Consider the following 14,273-nt stretch of genomic DNA (forward strand, 5'->3'; position numbering starts at 1 on the left):
GATATATTATACTGACACATATTAAAACAATAGGTAAATAGTGTGTGTGTGTGTGTGCACGTGCCTGTGCACGCCGCCCTCTGGGTCCCAGTCCTTAAATCTTCCTAACTTCTCCTCCTTCATTTTTTCCCCTCGTCGACTTTAACACAACATTTATGGATGAATGATTTAATAGTGGTTATCAACCTCATCACTGTAATCACATCTCTAATTAGGCTTAATTAAAACCGCCTAATGGATGGTGCTGAGTTGGTTTTTGAAAAGAATCGCCGGCACTCTCTCTGATTTAACATTCGTACTCACTCAACACCTCTGACAGCCAATCAGCTCCAATTCTCTCCCCAGCTCTTGTCAGGTTGTTAATTAAGCTACTGAAGTGCCTAATGATTAAGATAACGCAGCGGCGTGATGGTGAACCCCCCCCCCGCTTTTTACAGCTTTCCATTATAACCCTCTGGAGGTGTTACTTAATCTTGATGAAATGCAGACAATTGAAGAATCGGTTGCTGTGAGCCGGGACTTATTAGCCTGCTGCATATTAATGAGGTGTTTGTGAGAAGGTAGGGTGGGTGTTAATCAAAGCCACGGGGTACGGAGGAAGGGCGGCGGCCCAGTGGAGGACGGCGCCACACCTCAGCCCGCTGTGAGGAGCATGCATCATTCAGCGGCGGTGGAAGACGTCTGAATGAGGTCTTGGACAAACGGAGAAGCCACCTGGTCAGACCAGATGTTCTGGTTTCTTATGTGCATAGCTCATCAAAAACAACAAGCGGTGCCTCCGCCGGGTCCCTGCTACCTGCTAAAGCCAGCGAGACCATCTGCTTTCTGCCTGCCAGGCCCAGTGCATTCTGGGTCATGAGTGTTTTTCTGGCATTTACGTACCCTGTTTTCAAGCCTGTTTTTCCACTGATATTAATTTCCATTCCGGGGCGCTGACCTGCTGGCACGTACACACACATTTGGTATTTTGGGCCTGACCTTGATGATCTACAGCATGCACGGTCTCAATGGTTCAGGTTGATTCAGTTTATTCATACATCACCAAATCACAACAACGCTACCTCAAGGTATTTCAGTGGGGTTGGACCTCACCAACCCCCCGAGCAAGAACACAGGCAACAGTGGTGAGAAAAACAGACCAGACTCAGAGGGGTGAACCACTGCTTGGACCATTCTACCAAAGAACAAAGACAAGAAATCAGAAATAAAACATGTGAGGAATCCATGACAGGTCAGTCCAGGTAACACGATCACTGCTATTACGATACAAATAACAGCCAGTGGACACATTGTCCTTCCAGTTTCAGAGGCCATAAGTAATTAGACAAACTAAATATAAGAGGTACCATTTTGGCCTGAATGTAAGACGACTTTTCACCCATACATATATCTATATTATTCTCTTCATGGTAAGAATATTTCTTTCGGCTCACGCAAGTATTCCTGTTCCTATAGGAGTTCTGGTCAAACATCCAAGTACTCGTATACTGCAGAAATAAACGTGTTTACAGCCTGGTCTCTATAGACAGTTTCCGCCTCCATGACAACTTGACAGTGGGTGATTTTTTTTCTTTTTTAAACCCCGGTCACACGAAGGACACCAAAGCCAAAATGAAACAAGAAATCTGGACTTATGTTGACATCATTTAACCATCATCCAGCTTCGTTTCTGTAGCTGGCGCTTCATCAGAATTTTCAGTGTTGAAAAATGTGAACAAATCCCGAAGACAACCTCAATTCGTCTCTATTCTGTTTTGCTTTCTATCTTGACGGTTCCTTATTGTTTGCATACTTCCTGTACCGTCAGTGTTCCATTTGGTTGTCATCCAACTTCATCCAACCTCCCAAGTCCAACATCTTGCATGAACATTGATGATATCTGAACAGATCAGTGACTAAAGATCTGACGAGCTGAACAGGACTCGTCCATGTGTGGGACAAAAAGCAACGTTTTCATACAAAAACAATAGCGGCAAGAACATTTTATCAACTGCTGTTCCAGTGGCGGCTGTGCTCACACGCACACGTTGGTGTTGTGAAGACAAACCTGTGGAGAGTGCAGGCTGGCTGCAGAAATGATCACAGGCTGGTGCTCGGTCTGATACCTGCTGTCACGTCACATCATCATGAATGTTTTGTTTTGATTTTGTTTAAACCGTGAAGGTCGGCGTTCGCTTCATTTTTGTTTTGTTAGTTTCGGTTTTGTTTCGTTCTTTTATGCTCTCTGGACTTACAGGCTTTTCGGTGATGGGAGAAGTGCCGGCTCATTCGTCCACTTTTTCTCGACGATTTGTGACTTTGTGACTGTTTTCCTTCGTTCAGTGATAGCTGTGTGACCGGGTGACCAGGCCCTTAGTTTAAGACATTTTAAGCCATAAAGTTCTGTCAATTTGGGGGCGTGGTCACTTTGAGTGACAGCGTCTCCACCTCTCACTGTGACTGTAGCTGGTTGGAATATGGAATGATGTCTCTTGTTGTTGTGGTCACACGTCCGAACAGGTCAGGTAAGATGTGTCTGCTGCAACATTTGCATTGAGTGAAACTCTAGGCCGAGTTAATGTCATACGCTAATGGCATTAGCACTTTTAGCAGCTGTTGGTAGCCTGATCCATTTAGCCTCCTTATTGCATGATTACTGAGAAAATAAGCGGCTCATAAATTTTTAATGGCCACAAAAAGATAAAGTGTTTGGAGAACCACCACACAGTCCCCAAAAATATGATTTAATCAACACCTGAAACCAGGTTTACCTGTTAGCTAGACTCAAAGAGAGGGTGTGTTAAGGCTTCTTTCATCACAAAAACACATTCTCCTGTTTTTGTTCTAAATTATATGAAACTATTTGAAGGGAATCGGTCATGATTACAAAGACTGTTGAGAATATTTTAAAACATATTTGTAGTTTGAAGTGTCCTGTCATGTAGCCAGAATCAGCGCGGCCGCCGGTGTCAACACGGCAACGCCCAGACACGGGCTTCATATCGCCTGGTCCAGGTCTCTATAGAAAACCTACAGGTGACATCACACTGACCTTCTCCAGAATATGTTCAGTCTGCAGTTGACTAAACACCAGTGATCTTAGCGGAAAGGAAACTACGTGGAACTTGTCCAGCTCTTCATGTGGACAGCACTTCTCAAGACGTTAAAGACGTCCCCACCAACACTGCGTAAGCTTCTCATCGGTTTACTGGATTTAGCTTGTTCATGTCATGGATGAATTTTTATGAAATGGTAATTCAGCTGAGAGAAAACTTTGGGACAAAAATCCACAATACATGACGTCAGCTTAGGTCACATCAAATCAAATCAAATCAATTTTATTTATATAGCGCCAAATCACAACAAACAGTTGCCCCAAGGCGCTTTATATTGTAAGGCAAAGCCATACAATAATTACGTAAAAACCCCAACGGTCAAAACGACCCCCTGTGAGCAAGCACTTGGTGACAGTGGGAAGGAAAAACTCCCTTTTAACAGGAAGAAACCTCCAGCAGAACCAGGCTCAGGGAGGGGCAGTCTTCTGCTGGGACTGGTTGGGGCTGAGGGGAGAGAACCAGGAAAAAGACATGCTGTGGAGGGGAGCAGAGATCGATCACTAATGATTAAATGCAGGTCACATGACACACAGTCCACCAATCAGAGGACAGGGATGTGTTTCTGTGCTCACTGGTCTGCTTTCTACATGAGAACCAGGGAGGTGATGGACCAGTGGTTAAGCATTGGGCTTGAGACCAGAGGATCCTCGGTTCAAATCCCAGCCTGACCAGAAAATCAAAGGGCCCTTGGGCAAGGTCCTTAATCCCTGAGTTGCTCATGGTGTGTAGTTAGTACCTTGTACTGTTTGGTACCATGTTCATTCCTGGTTGCTCACTTTTCTTTATGATTGTTGAACTTTGACCCTGATCACTGATTTTTTAACCAGTTGTCCTACCATCATCATTATTTTGTGTGTGTGTGTGTGTGTGTGTGTGTGTGTGTGTGTGTGTGTGTGTGTGTGTGTGTGTGTGTGTGTGTGTGTGTGTGTGTAACGAGCTCGTATTTGTGATTTCTGTTAAATATCACAATGTCCAGTTGGATCTTTGCTTTAACATGAAGCCTGATGTCCAGGATGCTGTGTCCCAGCAGTTGGCAGCAGAAGACAATAGAAGGGACAGATATAGTGATAATTCTTTCTTTTTGTCTCCAAACACTGGACACTAATCACAATGTGTCTTACTCTTTTTTGTGTTAGTTGAACTTCATACATCTCTGAGTTCATGAAATGCAGCAGAATTCATTTCTGGCTCCTCAGACTTTTAGAGTCCTTAAATGTCTTCTGATAAATGTTGCCGGTGGTCCCTCCTGTGCCTGTCGTTGTTGTCCTCTGTTTGTCCTCTGTGGAGGACGGTTTGTTATGATGCACACGTGCTGGACGTGGCTTCACGCGGGTAAACTCATCAGTCAGCTGCAGTTGAATCGTTCTCGCTGACTCTGGATTGTATTTTGCAGAGACAATGTTTTAATGTTGTGTATTTTATCGGCTTCTGGTTGATCTGATGTTCCATCTTTGACCTGAAGTAGCAGATTCTCAGTTGGGTTTTCAGTCTCGGCCCGCTGGCTTTTTCAAAAAAGCATTTTTGCCACATTTGGCATTTGTACCTCATTTTAAAGACCCTAGTGAAATATTATGTTCTCTGCTCCACTAATATATCATTTACATTTTTTAATCAAAGTAATTTATCATTTTTATTGCTATGACTCTTTTTTTCTTCTAATCTGAGTTTTTCTTTTAATTAGTTACTGCTCGTTTATCTCTTTTGTCTCTCAGCAGCCTTGATTTTTGTTGACCTGGTGACCTTTCCAAACTCTCGGGTCCAATTAATAAGGAGCGGCACCTTTCTTCTCTGTGGTTGGTCATCGTTCACCTTTCAAGGTCCTTCCACAGCCAAATACATCAAGTGCACAAGGTCAGTAGTTAAAAGCTAAATCAATCAATTAATCAATCAATTTTTTTATATAGCGCCAAATCACAACAAACAGTTGCCCCAAGGCGCTTTATATTGTAAGGCAAGGCCATACAATAATTATGTAAAACCCCAACGGTCAAAACGACCCCCTGTGAGCAAGCACTTGGCTACAGTGGGAAGGAAAAACTCCCTTTTAACAGGAAGAAACCTCCAGCAGAACCAGGCTCAGGGAGGGACAGTCTTCTGCTGGGACTGGTTGGGGCTGAGGGAGAGAACCAGGAAAAAGACATGCTGTGGAGGGGAGCAGAGATCAATCACTAATGATTAAATGCAGAGTGGTGCATACAGAGCAAAAAGAGAAAGAAACAGTGTATCATGGGAAACCCCCCAGCAGTCTACGTCTATAGCAGCATAACTAAGGGATGGTTCAGGGTCACCTGATCCAGCCCTAACTATAAGCTTTAGCAAAAAGGAAAGTTTTAAGCCTAATCTTAAAAGTAGAGAGGGTGTCTGTCTCCCTGATCTGAATTGGGAGCTGGTTCCACAGGAGAGGAGCCTGAAAGCTGAAGGCTCAGCCTCCCATTCTACTCTTACAAACCCTAGGAACTACAAGTAAGCCTGCAGTCTGAGAGCGAAGCGCTCTATTGGGGTGATATGGTACTACGAGGTCCCTAAGATAAGATGGGACCTGATTATTCAAAACCTTATAAGTAAGAAGAAGAATTTTAAATTCTATTCTAGAATTAACAGGAAGCCAATGAAGAGAGGCCAATATGGGTGAGATATGCTCTCTCCTGCTAGTCCCCGTCAGTACTCTAGCTGCAGCATTTTGAATTAACTGAAGGCTTTTTAGGGAACTTTTAGGACAACCTGATAATAATGAATTACAATAGTCCAGCCTAGAGGAAATAAATGCATGAATTAGTTTTTCAGCATCACTCTGAGACAAGACCTTTCTGATTTTAGAGATATCGTGTAAATGCAAAAAAGCAGTCCTACATATTTGTTTAATATGCGCTTTGAATGACATATCCTGATCAAAAATGACTCCAAGATTTCTCACAGTATTACTAGAGGTCAGGGTAATGCCATCCAGAGTAAGGATCTGGTTAGACACCATGTTTCTAAGATTTGTGGGGCCAAGTACAATAACTTCAGTTTTATCTGAGTTTAAAAGCAGGAAATTAGAGGTCATCCATGTCTTTATGTCTGTAAGACAATCCTGCAGTTTAGCTAATTGGTGTGTGTCCTCTGGCTTCATGGATAGATAAAGCTGGGTATCATCTGCGTAACAATGAAAATTTAAGCAATACCGTCTAATAATACTGCCTAAGGGAAGCATGTATAAAGTGAATAAAATTGGTCCTAGTACAGAACCTTGTGGAACTCCATAATTAACTTTAGTCTGTGAAGAAGATTCCCCATTTACATGAACAAATTGTAATCTATTAGACAAATATGATTCAAACCACCGCAGCGCAGTGCCTTTAATACCTATGACATGCTCTAATCTCTGTAATAAAATTTTATGGTCAACAGTATCAAAAGCAGCACTGAGGTCTAACAGAACAAGCACAGAGATGAGTCCACTGTCCGAGGCCATAAGAAGATCATTTGTAACCTTCACTAATGCTGTTTCTGTACTATGATGAATTCTAAAACCTGACTGAAACTCTTCAAATAGACCATTCCTCTGCAGATGATCAGTTAGCTGTTTTACAACTACCCTTTCAAGAATTTTTGAGAGAAAAGGAAGGTTGGAGATGGCCTATAATTAGCTAAGATAGCTGGGTCAAGTGATGGCTTTTTAAGTAATGGTTTAATTACTGCCACCTTAAAAGCCTGTGGTACATAGCCAACTAACAAAGATAGATTGATCATATTTAAGATCGAAGCATTAAATAATGGTAGGGATTCCTTGAGCAGCCTGGTAGGAATGGGGTCTAATAAACATGTTGATGGTTTGGATGAAGTAACTAATGAAAATAACTCAGAACAATCGGAGAGAAAGAGTCTAACCAAATACCAGCATCACTGAAAGCAGCCAAAGATAACGATACGTCTTTGGGATGGTTATGAGTAATTTTTCTCTAATAGTTAAAATTTTGTTAGCAAAGAAAGTCATGAAGTCATTACTAGTTAAAGTTAATGGAATACTCAGCTCAATAGAGCTCTGACTCTTTGTCAGCCTGGCTACAGTGCTGAAAAGAAACCTGGGGTTGTTCTTATTTTCTTCAATTAGTGATGAGTAGAAAGATGTCCTAGCTTTACGGAGGGCTTTTTTATAGAGCAACAGACTCTTTTCCAGGCTAAGTGAAGATCTTCTAAGTTAGTGAGACGCCATTTCCTCTCCAACTTATGGGTTATCTGATTTAAGCTACGAGTTTGTGAGTTATACCACGGAGTCAGGCACTTCTGATTTAAAGCTCTCTTTTTTAGAGGAGCTACAGCATCCAAAGTTGTCATCAATGAGGATGTAAAACTATTGACGAGATACTCTATCTCACTTACAGAGTTTAGGTAGCTACTCTGCACTGTGTTGGTATATGGCATTAGAGAACATAAAGAAGGAATCATATCCTTAAACCTAGTTACAGCGCTTTCTGAAAGACTTCTAGTGTAATGAAACTTATTCCCCACTGCTGGGTAGTCCATCAGAGTAAATGTAAATGTTATTAAGAAATGATCAGACAGAAGGGAGTTTTCAGGGAATACTGTTAAGTCTTCTATTTCCATACCATAAGTCAGAACAAGATCTAAGATATGATTAAAGTGGTGGGTGGACTCATTTACTTTTTGAGCAAAGCCAATAGAGTCTAATAATAGATTAAATGCAGTGTTGAGGCTGTCATTCTCAGCATCTGTGTGGATGTTAAAATTGCCCACTATAATTATCTTATCTGAGCTAAGCACTAAGTCAGAAAATTCACAGAGAAACTCACAGTAACGACCAGGTGGACGATAGATAATAAATGTGTGTTCAGCGTCAGCCGTCTGAAATATCAGGGCCAGAAGGACAAAGTGACAGAATGTCATTTGAGCAATTCCTGTTTTATCTCTTTTTTTCTGATCTGTGGAGAAAGAGAGGCATAAAAAATAAGGTAGAATGGAGGTAAGAGAGAGGGAGGGAGAGAGAGAAGGGAGAGGGAGCCAGAGAGGGAGAGAGAAAAGGGGAGAGGGAGCCAGAGAGGGAGAGAGAAAAGGGGAGAAGGAGCCAGAGAGGGAGAGGGAAAAGGGGAGAAGGAGCCAGACAGGGAGAGAGAGAAGGAGAGAGGGAGCCAGAGAGGGAGAGAAAAGGGGAGAGGGAGCTAGAGAGGGAGAGAGAAAAGGAGAGAGCAAGCCAGTGTGGGAGAGAGAGAAAGAGAAAGAGGGAGTCAGAGAGGGAGAGAAAGAAAGAGAGAGGGAGAGAGAGATAGACAGAGGTGGGGAGAGAGAGAGAGATAGAGAGAGAGAGGTTTTGTATCAGAAACAATAAAGAGAATCTGTTAAACCAATTTTCCCATAATCAATTCAATCAATTTTATTTATATAGCACCAAATCACAACAAACAGTTGCCATAAGAAACCATATGTTTGTGCATCAAGACTGTGTTCAAAAAGTGCTGCATTTTTATTCACAAAATATGTTTGTGAACCAATTTGTCGTAAAGAGAGCCACTCTAAAACCGGGACTCCACTGTATGAACTCGGAGGGCCCTATCTTGAAGGCAATCACAAAAGAGTGGCCCAGAGTGGCTCTAATGCTTTTGGAGCATGACCAAAATCTGTTTACTTGAAGTTTTGTTGCTGTTGTTTGTTTTCATTTCATTTATGTCTGTTTGTGTTACAGGATATAATGTGAGTGGGTTTTTTGTTTGTGCGTTTGGGTATTTTTTCATCACAAACACTACTTCACTTTGCAGGCTCACAAGCTCACAGATATACCAAATGCACACGTCTGTGAGGTGCAACAGGTTTGAACGTGAATGTGTTATTTACCGTGTGTTGTGTGAGCAGTACGGTTTGTGTGTGCGTGAGAGACAGATATAGATCTCTCCTCTCTTTTGTCGTAATAATCCACCGCTACAGTCGTCTGATGGTGATGTGTGTGCAGGCCCGCTGCAGGTGCATCGTGACCCTGTTGTGTAATGTGTGTCTGAGTGCTATGTTCACTGAGTAAAGACACACACTGGGCTGGACTTTAGATCAGGTGGTGATCAGTGGTCTAAAGTGTGAAGATTTCTCTACACAGACAATGTACACCTGCGCTGCACCTCGCTGCACCCGAGCTTTTGGCCAACACGCCCACGTAAGCGCAGCTGGTGACTGTTGTTTACAGAACATGACAAAATGACAACAATGGGTGGAAATGACCAATCACACAATGTGTGAGATGTGTGGCGCTTTGATGGAGCCCAGAGAATCCCGTTTCCATGGTGATGAAGCTGGTCCTCAGAGACAGGGGCCTCCTATGCGACACCATTAATCCCGGGCGTGTTTCCTCCTATTGTCATGGCCCCCGTGTTTGTCTTGTCTGTGTTTGCTCATTTAGGAACAAACATTTGCCCGAGCGGCGCCGCCGCCGCCGCTGCTGCAAACAAGCTCTCCCAGGAAGTGTCATTAATAGGATAATTAAGCAGACTGTAATGAACTGGATTATGCCTAATTATGACAAGATTTGTTTTGGCATTTTGTCTTGTGAGGAGCCGGTGAAGTGGTGAAGTCTACCGTGGAGTTCATTACGCTGATACGAGTGCACCTGAATGCACAGGTCGGGTGTCGGGCACCAGGTGGGGGAGGGCATCATGCCACCGGCACTCAGAGCGGGACACAAGACATTGGTGCTGCCTGGTTGTCATGGGAACAAGGCCTGACTCCTGATGTTCTGTCAGTTCAGGAAACCAAAGCACTAACTTGAGCTGTCAGGCAGAACAAAGTTGTTGATTGTTTGACAACATCTCTAGAATATTCCTCGGATTTGGAAAAGCCAAAGTGTGGAGTAAGAGAACAGTCACATAACTGAGTCTGTCTCCTCCAGATTATTAACACAAGAAAATTAATTTGTTAATATTCATCCATTCCTGCATACATTCTAAAACAACAGGGGGTGCCAAAGCGTTTCCCACTTTGTAATGTTGCCATTCCTTCTCACAATATTTAAAATACGTTTTGTCTCTGAACACACCAAGCGATGAAGTGTTTCAGGTGTTATTTTGTCCAATTTTTCATCAAACATGTTTTAAGGTGTCCAACTGTACGGGGTTGTTGTTGGTGCATTTGTCATTTCAAAATTCTCAACATATTCTCTGTTGGCGGCAGGTCAGGGCTCCGGTACCCGCCCCCTCTTCTTCTGCAGCCATGCCTTTGTAATGTGAAATTACATTATTTTGTTGAAAAATGCATCTGATACAAAAATGGCTACGTATAAGAGGGGGCGGTCACTAGCCCGGCAAACCAAGGTGATGGACTCTGACCCTGGTCCCTTAAACGAGGGTAGACCTCCTGTTACTAACCCGTCCTATGATTATGACGTTGCATCCCCAAAAAACCCCTTGGTAGGAAGGGATGTGACTGAGGCTACACAGGACACTAAAGTCAGTAATTGCCGCAGTAGTAGATGTAAAACTTGCAAACACATGCTAGAAGGGAACAGCTTCAAATATAAAATATAAAAAAACAGTGGGTACCTGTAGGACCACATCGCACCGCTTATGTGGAAAAAAGAACATACGCGAACCCACTGGACGCGAACTCGCGCCATCCAAAACCTCTGATTTCCAGTCAGAAATATTACCACTGAGCTATGGAACTGTTCTTTGAAAGCTGCAGGAATCTGCCTCATGTCAGGAAGGACATGGAAGTAAATAAAATCACACACCATGTGTCTTGTGGACAACGTGCCACAGGGCATCACGTCATGTGGAAGAGAGCTCACGTGGGTGACGTGACAGTGAGATCGCCTGCTGCGTGTTCTGATGGTCCATTTCAACCTGGGAGCAGCCTGTCCATGTGTGTGCATCATGCGCGCACTCGCTGCAACACACCACAGTGATATGTTTTTATTTATGTCCACTTGATAACAGCAAACAGACACACGTACGTCACAGTGGACAGTTGTTTGTCCATGTCCGTCCAAACACAGTATGTGGTGTCCAGCTGGGACATCCAGATCCACAGATTTCCACAGCCGCTTCAGTGCGAGGACACACCTCCTGTCATCTCAGCATGCTGCAGCACAGGCACCGCATCATGTGGAACAGAGCTCACATGGGTGACGTGACAGTCAGATCGCCCACTGTGTTTCAACCTGGCAGGCTGTCAATGTATGCTCTGTGCACGCTCGCTGTCCGTAGCTTGTCGCCACGTCGATATATGTTTTTATTTATGTCCATGTTAATACAGCAATCAGACACATGCACCTCACAGTGGACAGCTGGTAGTCCACGTCTGTCCAAACACAGTATATGTTGTGTGGCTGGAATGTCCAGAATGACAGATCACCTCCGCTGCTTCTGTCATAGCCACACTTCCTGTCAGTTCTTAGCGCACAAACCAAAGCCACAGTCATATGGAACTTAGACAGATTTCTCTGCCAGTACGACAGTGGTGGTGTGCAGTCTGCTGTCATGTTAAGAGTGCGACTGGCCACACATTTTCTTAGTGCCACGTGAGCGGTGTTAGATGTTCGTGCGTGTCACCTGGAATTTGGCCGACACCTGCCGCGATAGCGTTTGATGGGTTTGCACAGCACACACTTTGTCTTTCAGGCACTTGTGTGTGCAAATAGTTGTAGCAACAGGTGTATGAGGCGTTAGAGGCAGGGACGACATTACACGGTTTGCACACAATTCAAACTTCGCACTATGTGTGATGGGGCCCTTAGCTTAGTTTCAAAATGATTACAAAGTTTAGAACAGCACACAACATGGAGTTTTTGATAAACGGGATGATTTTGACTTTCATATTGTAAACTTTCCTTATATGATTACTAATATACCGAGTAAATCTACACACGTTGTTTATACCTCCCAACTAGTCAGAATTGGTTGAATCTGTGATAATTACCAAAGTTTTTCTACTATACAACAAAAACTTACTAGTAGATTAGTTAAACAAGGGTTTCTGTATCACAAATTGGTTCTTCAGTTCAAAGGGTTAGTATGTAAGATTGGAGTCTCCATGAGAAAGCATGTAGAGGATGGAATTTGTCTGCCTATAGTAGCGATCCAAAACCTAGCTAGTAGGGTGAACTTTAGATAGAAAATGAAAACACGTGACATCATAGCTTCTGTTTCTATAGTAACATTGCAGATTTATTGCTTACCAACTAACTGTAATTCAGTCTTATAGCAAGTGCACAGACGAGGAAGATGAAGACTACAACCTTCTCCTGTATGAACACCTTGGATTGGTGGTTTACTGCCCTGATGGTGTACATTGTAACTTGTGTATACATGCTGTCCATATCCATGAGCTGCTTAGGAGGGTAGTGAGAGTTCCCATGGGATAAAAGAGCCTTTTAACCGACCACCCCTGGTTCTCAAGGCCAGGCACCTAAGTGGCTCTGCCTTTTGTAAAGATATTTAGGTGTGCCTGAGTAGGCACTGGGAGGGTTCCCCCGTAGATTTATATAATAGGAGATAAGCCTTACTGAATTTTCATGGACGCCCCTGGAAAAGATCATCTTGAAGGCAGAATGTTGCTCTAAACACTTTTCTTCTGCACGTTTGCTGCTGAACGCAACTTCTGTTGACGTGCCGCATTCACTTCTGTAGCTGTCGATAAGACGGCTAAGTCCAGGATCTACAGTTATAGACGCAGTGTTTTCTCAACAATGTGCATGAAGCACCGGACGGCAGTCAGCGTAGGGAGGGCGGCACTTTTTTGGGGAGGCGGTTGTGGTGCCGAGAAGAACAGCGACATTAAATATGTTTATGTGAAAATCCAAGTGTTGAGAAACAGGTGGATTGTCATTCCTCACCATTTAAAGCAGGTTCTGTGTGTGTGTGTGTGTGTGTGTGTGTGCGTGCGTGCGTGCGTGCGTGCGTGTGTGTGTGTGCACATTTAATTCCTTCTGGAAGTTCTGGAACAGCAGACTTTCATTTACTCATGAAAAAAGCAGGTTAGATTTCGGTGAGAGCTCATTTCCTGCTAAACTCGGGTTCTGGTTTCCCAAATGAAGTTGCTTTTATTCTTCACATGTGTTCCCGGAGATTAAGAGGCTGTGATCCTGCACTCAGTGTGCAGAGTGCGAGCTGAAGCAGAAAAAAGTGGAGCGAGCTGAGCTCAGCCAACCACTTTAATCCTGTTTATTAAATTATAAAGAACTTTAAAGGATAAAGAATATTGAGTCGTGGATTTAAATGATTCAGGATTATTTTTTGCCTTCTGTTTTACTGAAGGTTAAGTGATGGATGTGGATCTTGTTCAAACATCATGTGGCAGAATGATGTTACAAATCACAGTTTCACACAACTGAGGTTAAAACAGCAGGGGCTGGGTTCTGATCCACAGCTTTCCCACATGTTCCTAATCCTGAGTGTCATTTATCCCTGTTAAAACCAGATGGCTGCAAAAAGCAAGAAGAAGAAAAGTTTTCATTTTGATGCTGTGAGTATCGATAGCAGACAGTGGAAGCGTGTTCATGTTTTCCAATATTAATGAGTTATTGGAGTCAGGCCGACTGCCACAGTATCACCTTTAATCCCACTTTAAATGGATTGATCATCACTTTGTGTCTGTTGGTAACAGCACATTCAAGTGAACAGAAATAACATTTGGGGTTCCTCAGGACTCCTATATGGGGACTCTCCTGTTCAGTCTTTACATGGTGGTTTTGGCACATAATTTGCCTTTCAAATCAAATCAAAATCAAATCAATTTTATTTATATAGCAACAAATCACAACAAACAGTTGCCCCAAGGAGCTTTATATTGTAAGGCAAAGCCATACAATAATTACATAAAAACCCCAACGGTCAAAACGACCCCCTGTGAGCAAGCACTTGGCGACAGTGGGAAGGAAAAACTCCCTTTTAACAGGAAGAAACCTCCAGCAGAACCAGGCTCAGGGAGGGGCAGTCTTCTGCTCGGACTGGTTGGGGCTGAGGGAGAGAACCAGGAAAAAGACATGCTGTGGAAGAGAGCAGAGATCGATTACTAATGATTAAATGCAGAGTGGTGCATACAGAGCAAAAAGAGAAAGAAACAGTGCGTGCGTCCTTTGCAGTAAAACATGACTGGTGAAAGAATATTGACCCATTTTCTCAGTCAAAGTAGGTGAAAGATACCAATCTTTAACAGGCTTCTTCTCCAGAACAACATGCATCACTGACCTCATCATACAAT

At 43.2% G+C, this 14,273-nt stretch overlaps 1 long non-coding RNA gene across 1 annotated transcript; it reads right to left on the minus strand.

Annotated features, from left to right (window-relative positions):
• Window positions 1–2,933: 2,933 nt before the first annotated feature.
• LOC117501680 lies at window positions 2,934–8,957 on the minus strand. Its single transcript, XR_004558062.1, has 3 exons — window positions 8,946–8,957; window positions 3,893–3,899; window positions 2,934–3,031 (listed from the first exon to the last, which is right to left on the minus strand). It is a non-coding gene; the product is annotated as an uncharacterized LOC117501680 (long non-coding RNA).
• Window positions 8,958–14,273: the final 5,316 nt, after the last annotated feature.

The sequence above is a fragment of the Thalassophryne amazonica genome, chromosome 2, assembly GCF_902500255.1.
Source record: "Thalassophryne amazonica chromosome 2, fThaAma1.1, whole genome shotgun sequence".
NCBI classification, from domain to species: domain Eukaryota; kingdom Metazoa; phylum Chordata; class Actinopteri; order Batrachoidiformes; family Batrachoididae; genus Thalassophryne; species Thalassophryne amazonica.